We start from the raw sequence: 20,939 nt of genomic DNA on the forward strand, positions 1-20,939 counted from the left end.
TCCTTCGTGAAAGTTTTATTAGTCCATTAATCATTATTCTAATGCAACATGCTTGCAAAAAGGGTATATCAATGGATGAGAATACAATTGGTTCTGAGCATAGCTCGAAAGGAATAGATTATCAAAAATAGTAAATAAGGATAACAAAGAAATTGATTGGGAATGTGTATCTTGGAAAAGAATGAAGTATCCCAAAAATAACAAACTCAGTATAAATAGTATGAATATTGGGTGCCTCAAATATCGCAGCTTGAGCTTCTCTGTACAAACTTTCTGAAGACTCCTCTAAGTTTGACATGTGTTTAGGAGATCCACAGTACTCTGTCAATGCCCCAAGATGTTGCCTACCCTTTCCTGATAATTCAGGTATAACAAGATCACCACATGCCCCAATCTGGTTAGAATTCGAGTTGCTCTGATCACATTGTGCCTCATTCTGATCAATATTTGAGCCGCCCTTTACGGGTTTTCAACTCAAATCCCCTTTGGTCTCAAGGTGCCGTTTGCGGGTTTTCACTTTGGCCTCTCCATTTTCCTTTTCTTTTTTTTATTTTTATTTTTATGATTTTGACCCTTTTTTTTAATCTGAACTCATAGGATTAGTCAAGTCCTCGTTATCCTTTTCGATCAGAACCAATGTAAGATCTTCTTTGTGATCAAATTTCTTTTATAGAGCCTTTTGGGGAAAATTTTAACTATGACGAAAACTTTGGATCTTCCTCTTCAATTAATATGAAATCCAACAACGGAGAAATGACAAATTAACTTCGACGGGCTAAACCATGATGAGCCAAAGAAGAAGGCATTGCCCCGGCAAAGAATTCTAAATGCATTGTTCATGATGTTAATCTTGAACATACTATAAATTTTTGATATCGCATTGTTGTACAAATTACAATGTCAGTGCTTACCCAAGCATGACCATATGAAGACATCTTTGAACTCTTTGAAGTAACTCAACAAGGTTCTGCTTCATTTCTTCGGTTATGCACGTTACCTTAAGGTCACAATCTCTATTGTCTTCTCATGAGGTAAGATTTCATTCCTGTTCTACCATCCTCAACAAGTCTCAAAATAGGCTACAATCTATGTCATCTTTAAAGTCATGAGATCCCTCTAAACACAGATCCCACTTAAAAAGAACTTTTGAGTCCGTAACAGCATCACTCATGTCATTGATATCTGGAGACCCATAGTAGGTACCAAAGAATATACAAAAGAATGTATGAATAATCATTTGTACAATTATGAATGAATAAAAGAATAATATGGAAGAAGATTCGAAAGAATGAAAGTATAATTATTCGAAAAGAATGAAAGAATATTGGCTTAAAAATGAATGCATAGATGTATTTTATTAGAATAACGACGTTCAGACATGAGCCTATTTCATAAAGAAATTCTTATTGCCTCTAGGCTGAAGGCAACAAGTGTGTTTTGAACATTACTCTGAGTAATCTCTAAATACTACAGGGGTTTCTTCTGCAGTCTAATTATTTAGAACACTCCCAAGTCTATAAGGGCGGAAATCTGACAAGGTCCCTTCTTTAGTTGTTTCATCGTGAACATTTCTCGACACCCCTTCATATATTGCATTCAATCATGACTGGGTACTAGACGGGCCATCCATATTGACAATACCCATGTTGATGAATTTTTCAACTAGCTTTTTAAAGGTAATGCAATTCTCTATTGAGTGTCCCGTAATTCTCGCATGATAATCGCATTGTGCACTTGCATTGTACCATTTGGGATACGGAGGCTGTGGAGGCTTCACATGTAGAGGAGAAACAACATGTGCATCAAATAAGCTTTGATACAGCTCCTTGTACACATTGGAATTGGCGTGAACTGGAGTTTTTCAGTACCTGGCTTCACAATTAATTCTTGTCTTGATAAACCCTGTTGATTAGCAATCAATTTGCCGTACGTATTCACCCTGTTCACCTCATTTTCCTTTTCTTTTGAGGCTTGCCTTCTGTTATTTCCTCCAGCATCAATCTTTCCGCTCTTTATGATGCTTTCAATCATTTCACCATTCATGATTATGTCAGAAAAGCTTTTTGTCGCACTCCCTAACATATGTGTGATGAACGGAGCTTTCAATGTATTTATGAATAACATTGTCATTTCCCTTTCCAAAAGCGGTGGCTAAACTTGGACGGCGACCTCCCTCCACCTCTGTACATACCGCTCAAGCTTTCATTTGATTTCTTTCCAAATTCGTAAGGTGATTCTATCAGAACCATATCATCACATGACTGCATCGCTTTATGAATGCTCGTACAAATCTCTCCATGAATTAATCTGGGTATGGTTCAATCGATTGTACCACTTGGATGCTGCCCTTGTGAGGCTATCCTAGAAGCAATGAATCAAGAGTTGGTCATTATTGACATAATCGGTCATTCGTCTGCAGAACATGGTAATATGAGCTTCGGGGCTACTGGTTCCATTATATTTCTCAAACTCTAGCATTTTGAATTTGTAAGGAAGCACTAAATCCGGAACCAGACTCAATTCTTTAGCATCCATCCCATAGTAGCCTTCTGCACATTCCATCGCTCTAAATTTCACTTCCAACCATTTGTACTTTTCCTCTAGCTGTTTTGGCAATTCATCATTCATTTTCTCCTTTCTAGCCGTCTCATCGAAATCAAGGATAACATGATTAACAAAGTTGGCTCCGGGGTTAGAGTCTGATCCCGTCTGGAAATTCATTTGCGTTGCAGTGTCACCCGGAGGATTAATGGTAACAGAGGACCTACGCGGGTACATCTCAACTTGTTGGGGTGTAAAGTCCGGAGGATAGACAAGTCCCTCATTGTCTCCTTCTTCAATATTGAGCAAAGAACCCTTTCCTTTATCAATTCCTCTATTGAACCACTGAGTTAATTGAGCCATTATACTCCCTTGAGACTCCATCATTTTGTCTATCATCTTTTGCTGCTCATTCATTTGCTTTTGAAGCAGCTCCTGCATTTCCTTTTGGGTTTGTTCTAATCTTTCCATTCTTTGATCCATATCCTTGGTTTTTGATCGAGTATCATAGTGGTGCTTGGTAGGTTGGTTGGTTTCCAGATTAGCTGAGTAGTGATTTAGATTAATTAGAATCCCTTAATGTATTTATTGATGCATATGAAACAATGCAATGCATGAAATGAATGCAGAAAAGGCGTCAATTTTGATTCAGTTCCATATAAGAAAACTTTACTAGAAATTAAATTCCTTTACATAAAGTGAATTACAAATAAGACTTTGCCCTAGTACCCAGAACTCTAATCTTTCTAAGTAACAAAGCTAATTCTTGCCCCCGATCCGATTCTAATTCATACTTCACACTCAGCGTGTCAGCCTGTACTGTTATAGTCTGTATATGGTCAGCTACTTCTCGAATCTGAACCACAGCTTCCTCGATAAGATGATCTCTGCTTCTAACTTGACTCTGAAAATGGTGAAGCTGTTCATTACTATGACTCTCGTTTGCTTTCAAGTACTTGATCTGGATCTCACAATTTTGCAGCTCCGTCTTTAACTCTTCAATTCTTTTCTTCATTTCTTCAATCTTGCTCGAGCTAGCTTTCAACTCTTTTGCCAAATTTCGATTTCGATATTGACGAAGACATCCTTCCAACACAACCACCCTATCCTTTAGTTCGCCTTTTTCCCTTTGGCTTTCTGACAAACTCTTTTCTAAGACTTCATTTCGTCTCTGCATCTCCTTACATTTCTGTTCCCATTTATCGGCTTTGTCTTTTTCTTCTTGGATTTCTGCTCGCCATTGTTCTGAAGTCTTTCCCACCAAATAGCTTCTCATTGACAAACGTATTTTTTTATAATCCGTCTTCAGACTACCCAGCTCTTCCTCAGCCTTGTTTTTCTCTTTCTTTAACTTCTCATTTTCAAACTTCTGAATGTCTATATCCAATCTTAAGTTCGTCTTTTTTGCCTCCATTTGCTCTATCTTTCTCTCCAAATCTGCATTTCTCCTCTCAAAATCTTGCCTTATGATTTCCAACTCAGAAGGAATGACTCGCAAATGTTCTTCTATTGACTGGCTTTCTTCCTGATTTAACTTAGGTGTATTGTCATTAATCCTTCTAGCCCACCATTGATGATACTCAGGAGTTTTCATTGGACCCATAGCTAGCCTCTTCATTCGGCGAGTTTGTTTCCACGCATTAGCCATCTCTTGAATCTTCTTTCTATAACCATCATCCTTGTATGAAAATTGCCTTGACCTATATTGCCTTAGTACCAATAATGGGGCGTATCTAGTAGCTCCCCAAACCCCTAGCAAAGGAACCCAATCAAAACTACCACACCAATACAGGATCTCATCTGGAAGTAACCAAGGAGCTCTCCACTCAATGTCCTCCTCTCGAAGATTTTGAAGAATTGCTATCCACTTCTCCTTCGAAATGTCGTCTCTCTTGGGCGTAGCGACTATTTCCTTTAGTGGTGAATAATTTTCAGAGAAAACCCGATATGAAACTTTATCCACCTTCCAAAAGTGACTGTGAAACCACGCGAGTAGAAGCTGTGCACATCCAATAAATCTACCTTCACCAGTCTTTTGACATGCACTCATTGACCAGAAAGTCTCTGCCAAAATTGCTGGAATCGGTGTAACTTTCTTATCGAGCCGGTCGAATAAATCAGTGACTGTTTCATCCACATACCCCAAGGCTTTAGGAAAGACAACCAAGCCGTATATACTTAAAGCAAAAACATCTAAGCTTTTCCTTACATCTAGGTGTGTGAGAATTGCATCTTTCAAGCCTCTCCAAGGAACGCACTTACTGTCCCCCTTTTGCTTAATTCGTGCGACAACCCACTGCTCACTCATTCCTGTTACACTCATCAGCTTCTTGGAAAAGGTTGGCACATTTACCGCTCTTGAATAGACTCTGTCCGCTTGAAACTTTGAACAACGGAGTAAAGTCATATACTCCTCTATCGTAGGCACTAAATCGACCTTCCCAAACGTAAAGCAGCTGTAAGCAGGATTCCAGAAATGGGCGAAGGCTTAAAACAAATGCTTGTCTACCTTCACATCAAGCAAATAAGGTAGATCCCCATAATTATCATAAAAGAGCTGTCTAACCTCATCACTCCACTGACCCCAGATTTCTTTCAATTCTTGCAAATTATTTTGAGTTGCACTGATATGCGTAAAGTCCCATAACTCCGATACATGCCCATCAGCCAAACTATCACCCTTTTCTTACTGCGTTGTTTCAGACCAAGTTCGAACAGCCGCATTGTCCTCCACTTTATCAAGAAACTCGCTTTCCATGATAAGCATTCTATCTAGCAACTAAATTTGGATTGACGCCTTTTATGATGAAATGAAATGTCATGTCATGCAAATAAAACACCAAAAGTCAGTATAACATAGAAACACAAGATATAATCAAGAAATAGTAAAGATCCCTAATTGGATATCTATTAGGGTTTAGTATGATTCTACCTAAGGTGGATTCCTAAGGTTCATTATATGAAGTTTGACTTCTAGAGTAAAGGTACCCGAACCAGCAGATTCCTCAATCTTCACCCATTATAGGCTCATATGGACCGAGTTCAGTTCAGGGGAATACATTTCCCTATGGCTGCACAGAGATGAAAAATCTCACGAAGACATAGGTACGGATGTATCCTGAAAGTAGTCCACTACCCTACACGGAGGTAAAAACCTCACGAAGGCATAGTTTCTCACTCCCACTTAAAAAGGTAACATTGTTCAACTCATGAAATGTATAATGCAAACAATATTTAGACTATAAGATAATGAATGTGAAAGGATATCATGAGTTTTTTTTTAAAAATATTTTTTCGACCATAAGACAATAATTAATCAGCTTTGTGGCTCGACTCTCTTATTTAAAAAAAAATCCCCAGTGGAGTCGCCAAGCTGTCGAAACCATTTTTTTAAAAACAAAAAATTTTTAGGTTGTCGACTTTAAAAAATGAAAATTGGGAGTCGCCACCAATCTTTTATTAAGGTGTGATTGGGTCACCTAAAAATGACTTTGGTCTACAAATTTTAGAAAAACGGGTCCGAGAGTCGATTACGTATGAGGAAGGATTAGCACCCTCATTACGCCCAAAAATTGGTACCTAGTTAATTGATTAATGTCTTAATGTCGAAAATTTAAAAAAACGTAATCCTTAGCAAAACTTAAAAACGTTACGTATTAAGACCCTTATCATTTCAGAGAAAGAAAATACCACACCCAATACGTTAGGGCACGACATTCTAATTTTTCCCAAAAATGAATTAGGGCAAAATACTAGTGCAATAAAAAAATGTAAAATAATATCCATTTATTCAAGATTTAAGAAATCGCGGCCCAATACGTTAGGGCACAATTCCTTTAAAATCCCAAACTCGGAATATTTTCTTTATTATTTTTTAGAAAAAATCTTCATTTCGAGAAATCAATGCATCACATCCAATACGTTAGGACACAACGTGTTGAATTCCCAATAATGAGTTCTTATTTTTTGATTGAAGAGAAATGCTCGATTCTTAGATTTAACGAAGAAAATCAGAACCCAATACGTTAGGGCTCAATTTCCTTGAAAATCCTAAATACGAGCATCATCTCAATTTTGAAAAATTTTAAAATCGAGTAAAAGATAATGTAATGTTGTCAAATGTAAATGACAATAACAAATACAACAATGGCATATCAATAATATAAATAAATCAATAAGCGAAATTAATATATATAATAAAAATAATCACATGCAAAATATCAAACAAATAAAAACATTCTTTTAACATATAAACGAAAACATGAATTAATAATCAAATGAAGAAAATAAACAAAATATAAAGAATAAAAGGCACATAATATATACATTAAAATTTAAAGACATACACATAATTTACATATGAAATTTTGGGCTATGAAACTTATACGTATATAATACATGATGCATTTATAAAAATAAAGGGAAAAAATATGAATTATAAAGTATGTGGAAAAATACATACATTTGCATTTTAAAAATAAATATATTCATATATATATAAAATTGGTTAAAAATATTAATATGTATATATACATATATATACTAAAATAAATATATACATATAAATTATAAAAATTCATTACATATAAATAAAATAAAAATTATATTAAAAAATAAATATGCGTATGTATATAAATTTAAAACATTTAAAATATATACATATATTTATTATATAATATTATGCGTATATATATATATATATATGTAAGTATAATAATAATAGTAAGTAAATTAATAATAATAAGTAACAGTAGCAACGAAAAAGAATAAATTAATTAATTGTAAAATCACCAATCAGGATTAAATTGAAACATAAAAGGAAATTCAGGGGCAAATCTGAAATAATAAAAATGCAAATGGGCCATAGATCACGCCCTTAACAGTGGAGGACGAAAAGGGAAAATAACCCCGCCCTCCAAAACGCAGCGTTTCAATAAGGATTAAAATAAAACAATTTCAATATTTCATAGAAAAATTTAAAAAACAAAAAAACATGGTTTTGAAGTAAATGAAAAATGAAAAAGGATTAAAAATGTAAATAGCCCATTAAGCAAGGCCAACTTCTAACCCTACTCATTCTAATCCAATATCAGTCACAACAGCCGCAAAAAGAAGGGGAAAAGAGGGAAAAAAAACTGCTCTATTCTCTCTTTTATTCCTCACGCTGGCACTCTCTCCCTTTTTAACTCCAACTGAAACGCAGCAAGAGCACCAACAACGTACCACCAGTGGTAAGAACCTCTTCCTTTCTTGCTTTTTGCGCACAAAACAGAGAATCAAAGCAAAAAAAAAATGGAAAATAAAACACAAAGAAAATCACCTTTCAAAAGATTTTTTTTGCTCCAATTTCCTGTTTTTATGTATTTCCTCAATAATTCTGATACAAAAACGTAACCCCTTCTTTCTCTATTGCTATTTTTGTTAAAAAAATAAGCATACAAAAGAAAAAAAAAAGGAATCGTAATCACCTTTGATTTTATTATTTTTGTATTCTAAGAACTCTATATTTTCGTTCTCTTTACACTCAATCCCCCTATTACAGTATATTCAATCTGCTTTTATAGCCATTATGAAATTAATAATATAAAGAATCAAATCTTGCTCATATTTGATTCACAATCTTTGATTTTCTTTCCATTTCTGTGCAGGTGAAGATTTCGGCTCGTGGTGCTTGGTGGCTGTGGCGCGAAAGTTTCCTCAGAACCCTAGGAGTTTCTGACATTGTTTTAGGCCATTGTTTTGGGCCTCTATTTGGTTTGGGCCACATAGGCCCGTTTGTAATTTGGGCTCTTTTGACCTGGGCCAAAATAGGGTATTACAAGTGTTATGAGTTTTAGTGTTTAATGGGTGTATTTTCTAAAGTTGTAAAAGAGTCTATTTATAGGTTAAATTCGTAGGTCAAATAATAATAAAATAACCTAGATTAATCAGAGTTCGACTGAAACAAATAAACAGAGTTTAACTGGGAGATTACCGTTCAAATTTGACTGAAATACGTGGCATACTCAACAAATCTCCACTTTGAATCGTATTTCTATAACGCCATCTTTGCTAAAGCCCTCCATGGGCCTATCTTGAACTATGTAGGGAATTAACTAAGTCAAATCTGTGCTTAAAAACTGGAAGACTTCTAGACTTCGACTTGTGTACTACCAAATCAAAACTAAGCCAGATCTGATTTTCACGAACACAATGCTCTAACTTTTCAAAACCTTCATCCAAAAGAGAACCTTTCTTCAACGAAACAGTCATACCTTTTTCCCTTCTATGACCAAGTCGCCTTCGCTCCAAACGAGTTGACTTCAACTCTATAACAGACAAGGGATGTTCGGTTTCACCGGTCACTATAGAACCTTTTAAAATATAAAGACTACCGGTCCTTTTACCTTTTAACAAAATGAGAGCCCCACAAGACACCTTAATGCCACTCGAATCGATATTGATTTTGTAACCTTTCGAGTCTAAAATACTTAAGGAGATGAGATTCTTTCATAAATTAGGTACATACCTGACATCTGAGGGTGTCCTAACCGTCCTATTGTGCATCCTAAATTTAACAGTACCAATACCGATTACCTTACTGGATGAATCATTTCCCATGCGCACAACTCCACCTTTAACCAAATTATATGTGGACAATCATTCTCTGTTGGGACACATATGGAAAGAACATCCCAAATCTAGGATCCACTCGGACATAAGCTCGGAGCTATCACTCATTGACACTAACAAGAAATCATCACCATTTTCATCGGCCAAATCAGCACTAGCTACATCTTCCTTGTTACTCTCAATAGCCCTTTTATTTCGCAATTTATAACAATATGCTTTGACGTGACCTAACTTATTACAATACCGACACCTTTTGTCTTGTTTCTTTGATGCTACCAAAACGGAAGCTTGCCTGTCTTCCTTGCTATTCGAACTATACTCATGGTTGAGTTTATTTTTACTCAACAAATGATCCTTACCATCCTCGAACTAGAGTTTGTCTTTGGCATAAATCAGGGTCTCCCTAAAAGACTTCTATGAAGAGGGTAAAGAGCACAATAATAGCATAGTCTGATTTTAATCGTCAATCTTAACCTCAACATTCTTTAAATCATTCAAAAGAGTAATAAATTGACTAATATGATCTCTAAGAAACTCACATTCGTTCATGCGAAACGTAAATAAATGTTGTTTCAACACTCAATGGTTAGCTAGAGACTTAGTCGTATAAAGAGTTTCTAACCTTTTTCACAAGGCTGATGAGGTTTTCTCCATCAATACCTCTTACAATACCTTATTTGCGAGACACAACTGGATTGCAGACAAGGCCTTTCCATCAGGCTCTTCCTATTCTATCTGATTTAGATTCTCAGTTTTTTTCTCCGTAACGAGTTTTTTCAAGTCGATCTGAACTATAATTGCCATCATCTAAACTTGCCACAGATTAAAATTTGTGATACCATCGAACTTCTCAATGTCAAACTTTGTTGGTGCCATCTCTGAATGGGCCAATCTACAAAAATTGAACTAGCTTTGATACCACTTGTTGGGGATCGGCTCGATTAAGCAACGGACAAATAAAAATAGTAGAAGAAATTAAGAATTTGAACACACAAATTTAACGTGGAAAAACGCCTCTAAAGAGGATAAAAAACCACGGGTAAAAATAATTTTACTACAATGGCAACAGAATGAAGAGTATAAAAGATGGAGATAAAAACTAAGCCTTGAAACCCAAAAACAAAGAACCTTCAAAACGTAAACACAAAATTTTCCAAAAGTGTTATGAGTTCTAATATTTAATGAGTGTATTTTCTAAGGTTATAAAAGAGCCTATTTATAAGCTAAATTGTAGGTCAAATAGTAATAAAATAATCTAGACTAATCAATTGATTGAAACAAATAAATAAAGTTTAACTAAAAATTATTTTTCAAATTTGGTGAAATACGTGGCATACTCAAAGTGGACAATAGCAATGGTCCAATTTAATGCATTGTGACAAGAGAATAAACTAAAACTTCTAAATAAAAAAGAAGAAGATATTTTTACTTTCCTTTTATCAAAAGAAATTTAAATATAGAGAGAAGTGATTTTATTTTCAAAGCATTAAAAATAAAACGAGAAATGGAAGCTCCATATTAAAACATGGTAAAATTTCCGGATCTTTGTTGAGAATTTTCCCTAAATTTTGCTTCTTCTTCTTTTTTAACTTCCTTTCCTAATTTTTTAATTTTAATTTGCAAAAAATCGGAAAAAATAGAAAAAGATTCGATGTATTATAAATATTTTATTATTATAAAGTGATGTAATTTAAGATAAAAGTTAAATGTAATTTAGGACTCTAGTACCTATTAAGAATATAATTTTATATTACTTATACTTGTTATAGTTATAAATATAAACTTTAGAGTATTATTTTAAATATCATATTAATAAATAAAATATGTACTTTTCTCTCTTTTTTTTTATATATTATTCAGTTTACTTTCTTTATTCTTTATTTTATAACATATTACTAACAAGATTGTGAAAACATTAAATAACAAGAATTGTATGTATCGAATGGTGAAGCATCTCAATATTATGTAGAAATATTACTAATACATGTGTCATACCACTTTTAATTACTAGAAATATGTGTTATTTGAGTTAATTTAATTAAGTTGGTATCACTTTACTTTTGACACAAAATTTAATAAAATATTTAATATTAGTAAAGATATAATTGATGGGTGTAATATTACATGCATAATAAAATTAAAATGTAAATACTATGGTAAACTTAATATTTTAATAAAGTAAATATCACGGGTTCAAACCTCACGGATGTAAATTTTATTGGCTTTTTCTTTAAAAATAAAAAAGACTAAAGTATCATTGAATACTATAACTTATTTTGATTATGAAAGGTTATTTTCATAATTTCCTTAACCGAGTTAATACCGATTGACTCATGATACCAACTCGATCGAGACTTAAATAATAGTATAGATATACAATCAATCAAGGTAATATCATTTGTATAATATAATTAAAATGCAAATATTATATATTAAAATAAATATTTTAGTTTAGTGGTAAAATTAATATTTTATCAAGTAAATAGCATGGGTTTAAATCTCACCACATTTAAGTTTTTATTAATTTAAAAAATGACTAAAATATCCTCGAATAATATACCTTATGTTAATTATGGAAGGGTGTTTTGTAATTCTTTAAACAAGTAGGTGTCCAGATTGACTCGTTACATCAACTCAATTATAGATTTAAATAATAGTATAGATACAATTGATGGAGGTATTAATGTATGCATTATACATTTAAAATGTAAATAATATGTTAAATCAAGGATTTAAATAATATGTTTATTGGAAAATTAATATTTTGTTGAAGTATAGAACATGAATTCAAATATCACTAGATGCAAATTTTAAAATAAGAAGAGACATTTTGTAACATCCAATAATATAATTTATTTTAATTATAGAAAGATATTTTGTAATTTTTCTAATCGGCCCGATTAATTAATTGATGGAGGTATTAACATATGCACAATACAATTAAAATGTAAATAATATATTAAAATAAAGTTTTAGTTTAGTGCTAAAATTAATATTTTATTGAAGCAAATAGTATGGGTTCAAATCCTATGATATGTAATTTTTTTGGCTTTAAAAAGAGGCTAAAACACACTTGAATAATATAACTTATTGTTAGACAAAACACATTAGTGAACAAAATAAATTAATTATAAATAAACACATATGAAATAAAATATAAATAGAATGATTTATAATTAATTTATCAAATACGAAAATCAAATAAAACCATAATAAACAGTTGAAATAAAGAAGATTCGAGATTTTACGAAACGCTGAGGCCTATGAAACATAGTTTTCTTAAGACAGATTCGGCCGCTCCTGTGGTACTTGGAGTAACGTTGATAGAATGTCTCCCAGGATACAACAACAACAGTGATCAAAGTAGCAGCACCTCTACAACGATCAACAAACGAACAATGCCTTTTTCTATCACCGGAATGTTTGAAAATACAAAGGAGGAAAAGGAAGAGTTTTGAGAGTAACAGAGTCTCGGCAAGGGAAATTATCAGAGAATATGGGTGTGTAAAACCCTTCAGAAATCATGGCCTTTTATAAGCATGGAGAGTATTGGAATTTTGGACCTACACCCCCTGCGCGTGAGGTAAGATTACAAGCTTAGTCATTCAATTACCTTTTAAGAGAGTTCTCATATATAAACATATCTCACACTTGGTATCTAACCAAGTTGAGATATAAGCCTTTACTTTTCCTCAACAATATTTCCAAGTAACTTACTTTCAGCATCAATTTCTCATTCACCACTCAACCATTTTGAGCATATGATATATCATTGTAAATGTCTCATTGAATAGAATATGAAACCATAATTTTATGATTCAACTCTCCACCTTTACCTATTGAGAATATGTCTCAAAGTTCCCATAAAACAATTTTTCCAGCACTTATTTTAATTATGGAAAAATATTTTTGTAATTTTCTAAATCGAGTTGGTGCTTAGCTGACTCATGACACCAACTCGGTTAGGGGATTAAATAATTGTATATATAAAACATTTAAGATAAAACTTTGGTTGTGTGGTAAAATTAGAATTTTATCAACACAAATAGTATGAGTTTAAATCCCACAACATGCAAATATTTTATTGATTTTTTAAAAAAATATAAAAAGAATAAAGTGTCCTAGAATAATATAACTTATTTCTAATAAGAAATAACATTTTTGTAATTTTCCTAACTGAGTTGATGCTCAGTTAACTCGTGACACAAACTTAGTTAGAGGTTTAAATAATCTATTCTATTATTTAAGCCCCTAACTAGGTTTCACAAGTCAACCGAACACCTACTCAGTTAGAGAAATTATAAAAATATCATTTCATATTTAAAATAAGTTATATTATTTGAGGGTAATTTAGTCTTTTATTTAGAAAAGAAAATAAAAATATGTATATTTTAGGATTTAAACCCACACCAATTGCATTGGTAAAATTTTAAACTTACCACTCAACCAAAGCTCTATTTTAAACTTTTTATACATTTTAATTTTATTATGCACACTTAATTAACCTTACCAATTGTATATCTATACTATTATTTAAGTCCTTAATTGAGTTGGTGTTACAAATCAACAAGTCATCAATTATGTTAGAAAAATTACAAAAATATTCTTTCGCATTTTAAAAAGTTATATTATTTGAAGTTAATTTAGCTTTTTATTTATAGAAGAACAAAAATTTGTATTGTGAGATTTAAATTCACACCAATTACCTTGATACTATAACACCCCAAATTACATAGGGCTAGAATTAATAAAATTACTAAGAAATGAGCTTTGATTTTGATGGTTAAGAGCTTAGTATATTGCCTAAAGAACCAAGGGCCAAGCTCCAATCTTCCTATTTTCTTCTTTTTTTTTTTCAGCAACAAGGACCAAGGCCAACTAAGTTATATAATAAATGTGGTAGAAATAAGTTAAGATTGGGTAGTGACCCAAATGGTAAGGCCTTGCATTCCCTCTCACTTATTAGGTTTAAGCCATACTAAACTCATTCTCTTTTTTTTTTTCATTTTCAGTAAAAATGAGTATTTTACCATTCAACCCCTCAAATTTCTAAAACCCTATGTATTCAATAACTTTTCCTAATTATACATTGCTTTTAATTCCTTTTCAAACCCTAAATAGAAAATTTTCTCTTCTCTTTAAATTCCATTTTTTCTTTTATTTTCCCCTTTTCTTTCCATAAAATTTTACATTCTTTGCTGGAAATTAATCTCTTGGAAACCTAAATCTAAATCGATTCACAATTTCACCCGTTCTTCCTTCAAGCATTGAATTTAACATCGATCATCCTTGAAATCTCATCAAAAGATTGGTAAGTACTCTAGTTTCAATAGTATGACATCATTCAAATCATGACCATACAAATCTGAAAACTTTGTTGATACATAAGTGTGAATATATATATGTAGGTATGTGCATGGATATGATTATTGTGGGCAAATTTGAGAATTTGGTTAATTCTAAAAACTGCTATTATGAGTTTTGACATATTAATGATGGTTGCATTTGAAAATCTAATACTCTGAACTGAATTGCTATTTATGATTATTTTATGCAATGTTAATTAATGTGTCTTAATAATTGTTGCATTGATTTTATTGTAAATGAACTTACACTGAGCATCAAAGCTCACCCCCTTAAATTTTCATCATTACAGATAACCCATCAGGTTATGACGCGGGCACGACATTTGGAGGGTCTTAGCATAATCTATTTTTTTCCCAATTTGCTAAGGCTTTATCTTTTGATTTATTTTATTATTCACAGACTGTAATATTTTATCTCAAACCATGTCATGAGACTTAGGACTTAGGTTTTTTTTATTTATTCTACATGACATTTTATTTGAATTCTTAAGATATTATGTTTTGATTATTAATTAGCATGCAGGAACATCAGTTTTTATTAAATACACAAGTAAATGCCATCTTTTTCGCTACTAGATGATAATTAAAACGTTGAGGAATAATAAATCGACATTTGAATTGAGTTTTCTACTAAATTAATTAAATATTTTAAAATAATTGTTTTCAAAAACTCTGATAACCCTGTTAGGCCATTTTGGTGGCCGATGTAGTCTCTCAAATTCGAGTCTTGTAACACCCTAAAACCTGGCCTAGGAGTTTAGACCGAATTTCAGAGGTCACATTGATCACTGAAGTGATCTAAAACAATTTTACAAAACAAGTTGTTAAAATCTTATTCGAACATACTTATTAAAATCGAACTAAACCATTTAGCCCTTTTATGATTCAAAATAGAGAATTCAAGTCACGTTGAAGGCGCTCGGAAATAAAGTTCCAAAGTTTCTAGAAATAAAAAAAAACTACTTACGAAAATCCAAAATTCGATTGTACAACAGTTTTTATAGCTGTTTACAGTCTGAAACAGTTCACAAATTTAAAAAAAATCTGAAAAGTCCTTTTATTAGTCTGGCTTAAAACATGTCACTTCGAGACCTCCGACATGCGAAGTCCAGCTACAGAAAACAAGGGTACCTGCAAAGGGATAAACTAAGGGGGGTGAGCTATACGAGCTCAGTGTGAGTTAAAAAATGATAGATAAACGAACACCAAAATGTCACAGTTAAAAAAAATAAAACTTAATGGCAATCCGATGTACGAATAGTCTTCACAAACAAATCAAGCGTATCAGTACTGAAACACCTCGATCTACAAACAATTAGTCTCGCAATTAGACAGACAGAATGCGAAATGAATGCAACAAGTAATAAAACCCACCCAACTAGCCAAACACCTCTCCGTCCCCTAATCACACCTCAAAAGAGCTAATTAAGCTCATCCAACCATGCACACCACATAAGACCCCGAAAGGCCCATCCAACCTTACACACCAAGTATGTGGACTAAGCCACTTATATAATAATACGCAGCAAAGACAGACTTGCAGATACAGAGTATGGAATTAGAAATGCACACATTCAAATGCCCAGAATCAGAATCAGATATAACATAACATCAATTAACACTCAATCGAATCGCTTAATTAGAGCTATAATTGCGAATAATGCACAAGTCCAGGCCGAAACAAAGTCACAACCACCCTTACAAAGACCTAGCGAAGGGTTAGAATACACAGAATCATAATCAGATAAAAAACGGATACAATACAAAAATTGGCGACATAAGGCCACACGGTCATGTGCCTCGGCCGTGTGGAAGTGCCCAGGCTGTGTGGGGGTTTACACGCCCATGTGAAGGCCACATATGCCCGTGTGAAGGCTACACACACACGCCCGTGTGAGCAGTCCCATGTAACTCACTGTCTAAAAGTGCTAAAGAGCAGAGAAGACACGCCCGTGTGGGGACACATGCCTATGTGGCCAAGCCGTGTAGCACCAAAAACCATCGAAAACCCTAAATTCCTAATTACACACGGCTGTGTGGGGCACATGCCCGTGTGGCCACCCATATGGTCACGAAACCACATCGAAACAGCCTAAAAAACACGTAATTCACCACAATTCAAAACCAAAACAACACTTCGATCAGTCAAATTCAGAAATACACAAAAAATTTTGAATTTTCGCAGAACCCAAGCAGCAATTCGATAAAGGAACCGAAGAGTTTCTAAACACACACCTGGTTTCGTGAACCAAAGCCCTCGAATGGATCGGACATCACCACCTACCTGATTGAAATCTCAATTCCACAAAAAACTAATCTAAGAACTCGACTAATTTAATTTAAAAGTCATAGAAAGACATACCAAAAGACGACACTTACCCGATTCAAACTCCTATTAGACGAAAATGTGAGGCAATGACATGTGAAGTCGGAAAGAAAATAAGAAGAACAAACTACAATGATTCCCAAAAACAAAACCACCAAGAAGACGAAAGGGAGAAGGAGGAGAAAATAAAAAGAAAAAACAAACGTACTAGAAAGGGAGAGAAAAACGTGTTTAAAATATTTTTTTAATTCACTAACTAAAATAAGATAAACAAATAAATACATAAATACATAAAATAAAAACAAAAATACATAAATATCTAAAATAAAATTATCCCATAAACACACACGAAGATTCGAACCCAAAACCTAGAAGCAAACTAACACACAACAAACTACCAGACCAGCAAACCCATTTGACATAAAACACAGCAACAAACCCAATTGTCTGATCTAGCCACTGACCCTACCTACAAATCACAAAAATTCTAACCCCAAAATCCAGGGTGTTACAGGTCTAACGTCTAGGCCGGGTTGGGGAGGTTACATGTAAAACCTTGAATAACCAAAGCTCTATTTTGATCCTTTTATACATTTTAATTTTATTATGCACACTTTATTACCTCTATAATTACATATATTTACTTCTATTTAAGCCTCTAATTTAGTTGGTGTCACGAGATAGCAGGGCACCAACTCAGGTAGGGAAATTACTTTAATGTCCTTTCGTCTCTATACTTCTATTTAAGCCCCTAATTGAATTGGTGTTACAAGTCAATCGGGCATAAACTTGATTAGAAAAATTGTCCTTTTGAATTTAGAATAAGTTATATTGTTCGGGGGTATTTTAGTCTTTTTTAAAAGAACCCACAAAAATTACATGTGGCTGGATTTTAACCCATGCTATTTAGCATCAATAAAATATTAACTTCACAACAAAACTAAAAAAATATTTTAATATAATATTTACATTTTAATTGTATTATGCATACTTTATTCCCTACATCAATTATATGCATTGATAAAATGATAATGTTGTTGATTGAGTTGGTGTCATAAGTCAACTCGACACTAACTTAAGATCGATGGCAGCAACATTGCATGTAATATTTTTATATAATCTATTTACGTATTTAAATTTTATTTTCCTTACAATTTAATCTATTTTTATTCATTTTAACATCGTATATATTTCATGTTTTATTATTAGGTTAGTATTTGATACACTAATAATGTACTTTTTTTTATTCCAAAAGCAGCCTTGAAAAATTGACATGTGTATCTTTTTCCTTTTTCTTCTTAAAAATATTCTATTATACCCCTTTAGGACACTTGTCAACCCCCTAACACTGCTTGTGCAATCTAAAATCTCCATTGGTAGTATATCAAATAATTTATCTTATTATTAATTAATTTCAAAACATACATTTCATTATTTATTGCAATGTTATTTTTAAACTAACATTTGTTCTCTAAGTACGTAGTTTCCACATGCATATGTGTACGTGATAGATATCTAGTAGTATAAATTAATGTAAAAAAGGTTAAAATATGCCACAAGTCCCTGTACTTTTCAAGAAATAGGAATTTAGTCTCTGTACTTACATTTCATGGAATCTAGTCACTCTACTTTTCAAGTTTTAAAATTCAGGTTCAGTCATTAACATTGTTTTTTTTTTGTTAAATTCATTGCCGTGACATTTTTCAAACAAAAAAAAAATTCACTTGGTAGCAATGTAATTAAAAAGATGGCTTTATAATTAACTTAAATTAACAAAAAAAAAGTTAACAATGTTAACAGTTGGACTTGAATTTTAGAATCGAGAAGTAGAGGTACTAAATTCCAAAGTATAGAGATTAAATTCTAATTTTGAAATGTATAGGAACTTATGACACATTTTAACCTGTAAATTTGCATACTTAAACCTACTTATAACTCAAATTGTGACCTATTAATAGGATGTTTGAATCTTCTTTGTAAAAAAAAACAATACTTGCATTCTTCAATTTTCTCAAATTTAAAAATCACAACATATTTGAGTTTTGTAGAATTGTTTACAAGTATAACCACTTAAAATTAACAAAATTACATTAAACCGAAGCAGATTAAAGAAAGAAAATGATATACTTATGTTTGGATAATTAAAATTTATGAAGTAAAAGAAAGAAATTGTAATATCTCTTGTTTGTTTAAACTATGAAAAGGAAAGAAAATGTATTAGTTTTTACATAAAATTTCCAAATTTAAACTTTACATAAATAATATATAATAACATATTTAAAATAAATTAAAAATTGTAGAAAATACCAACATTCTACATAAAATCATAATTAAAGCGATAACTAGATCTGATCATGGGTCAGACTAATGAAACAAAATTTTAGTCCCGTTTTTTAGGCTCGGGCCCGACCTGAAAAATAAGCTTAAAATTCTGCCAAAGTTTGGTCCAAATTAAAAATGCTAAATCTGAACCCAACTCGGCTCACCCATATTAATTTTTTTAGATTATTTTTATATAAAAACAAATTTAAAAATATAATACATCAAATATGCTAAAATATTAAAATAAATATTTCCCAACAAATTGAAAAAACATTAAAAAAAGTCTATACTTAAATAATACTAAGATAGTTACAACTTAGCAAGTAAATGCGTCTAATATAGTAACAAAATTAATAATAAAATAAGAGTTATGCAATATTCAAACAATAACAACAAAATAGTAGTAATATAATAACGAAATGGTAACAAAATAACAACATAACAACAACAAAACAACAGGGGAAAAATTTTAGGCTTATTCGAGTCGGGCCAAAAATATCCTACCCGAGGATTGGCCTGTTTAGAAAACGGGTCTTATTTTTCGTCCTAACCCATCTTTCGAGCTTATATTTTTGCCAAAACCCTCCCACTTTTTGGTTGAGTCTTCAGGCCTGGGTGGGTGGCTCGACCTATGATAAATTCTAGCATTAACCTATAATATATTGAGATATTACTATTTAAACCAACTTTATTTGATCAAATTACAAAAAAAAAAACCAAATTACAAATTAATGACTCCTAGTAATCTAACAAAATAAAAAAATAAAATAAGGTTGTTAAATATTTTAAAAAATAAAGAGATAATAATATAAAATATAATTTAATGATACAGAAAAAAATCGAGATCTAATCATTTGAAATAAATATATATAAAATATATTTAAATATTTTATGAATATTTTATTATTAAGTATATTTTCATCAAAATCAAGATAAGTTTGATGTACTTTAAGACTCTAATAGTTATTAGAATTAGAGTTTTATTTCATTTATACTTCTTATATCTATCAATATAGACTTTGGAGAAATATTGTAAACATCCCTATTGATAAAGAAAAAGATTACTTGTCTTTGTTCTTCTATTTTCTTGCTTTGTATATAAAATCAATTTCTTTTAGAGAGTTAAAACCACAAGAGAAAGATTCAAGCCGCCAACCTCCAATAACCCTTATTGCTTTTCACCACTTACATTACACCAAAACAGGGTTTTAGCGGCGTTTTTTTAGGCCTTTAGCGGCGCTAAAAAAAGTATTGAAGCGTCGCAAAAAATGCCGCTATTGACAATGCCGCTAACATTTGTGGCGCTTCTCCCACAAACGCCGCTAAAGGTTGGCACTTCTCGGTCATAACCTTTAGCGGCGCTTCTCCATCAAACGCCGCTATAGATCATGACTTTTAGCGGCACTTTCCCCACAAACGCCGCTAAAGGCCATGTTCATTAGCAACGCTTTTATAACAAACGCCGCCAAAGAACATGACTTTTAGCGATGCTTTTCTAACAATCGCCACTAAAGAACATGGCTTTTAACAACGCTTTTTATCACAAACGCTCTTTAGCGGCATTTTACATAAAAACGCCACTAACTTTTAAAAACATTTAAAAATATTAAATATTAAAATTAAACATTATTAATATCAAAAATTAATTAGTATTAAATATATACTTTTAGTCAAAAAGATAGTATTTAATCATATAATAAATTAATATTTTTTAGTCAAAATATTGAAAAATCATGTTAATATTTAAATAGCAAAATTACAAGTTCAAATAG

The sequence above is a fragment of the Gossypium raimondii genome, chromosome 3 (genome assembly GCF_025698545.1).
Source record: "Gossypium raimondii isolate GPD5lz chromosome 3, ASM2569854v1, whole genome shotgun sequence".
Lineage (NCBI taxonomy): Eukaryota > Viridiplantae > Streptophyta > Magnoliopsida > Malvales > Malvaceae > Gossypium > Gossypium raimondii.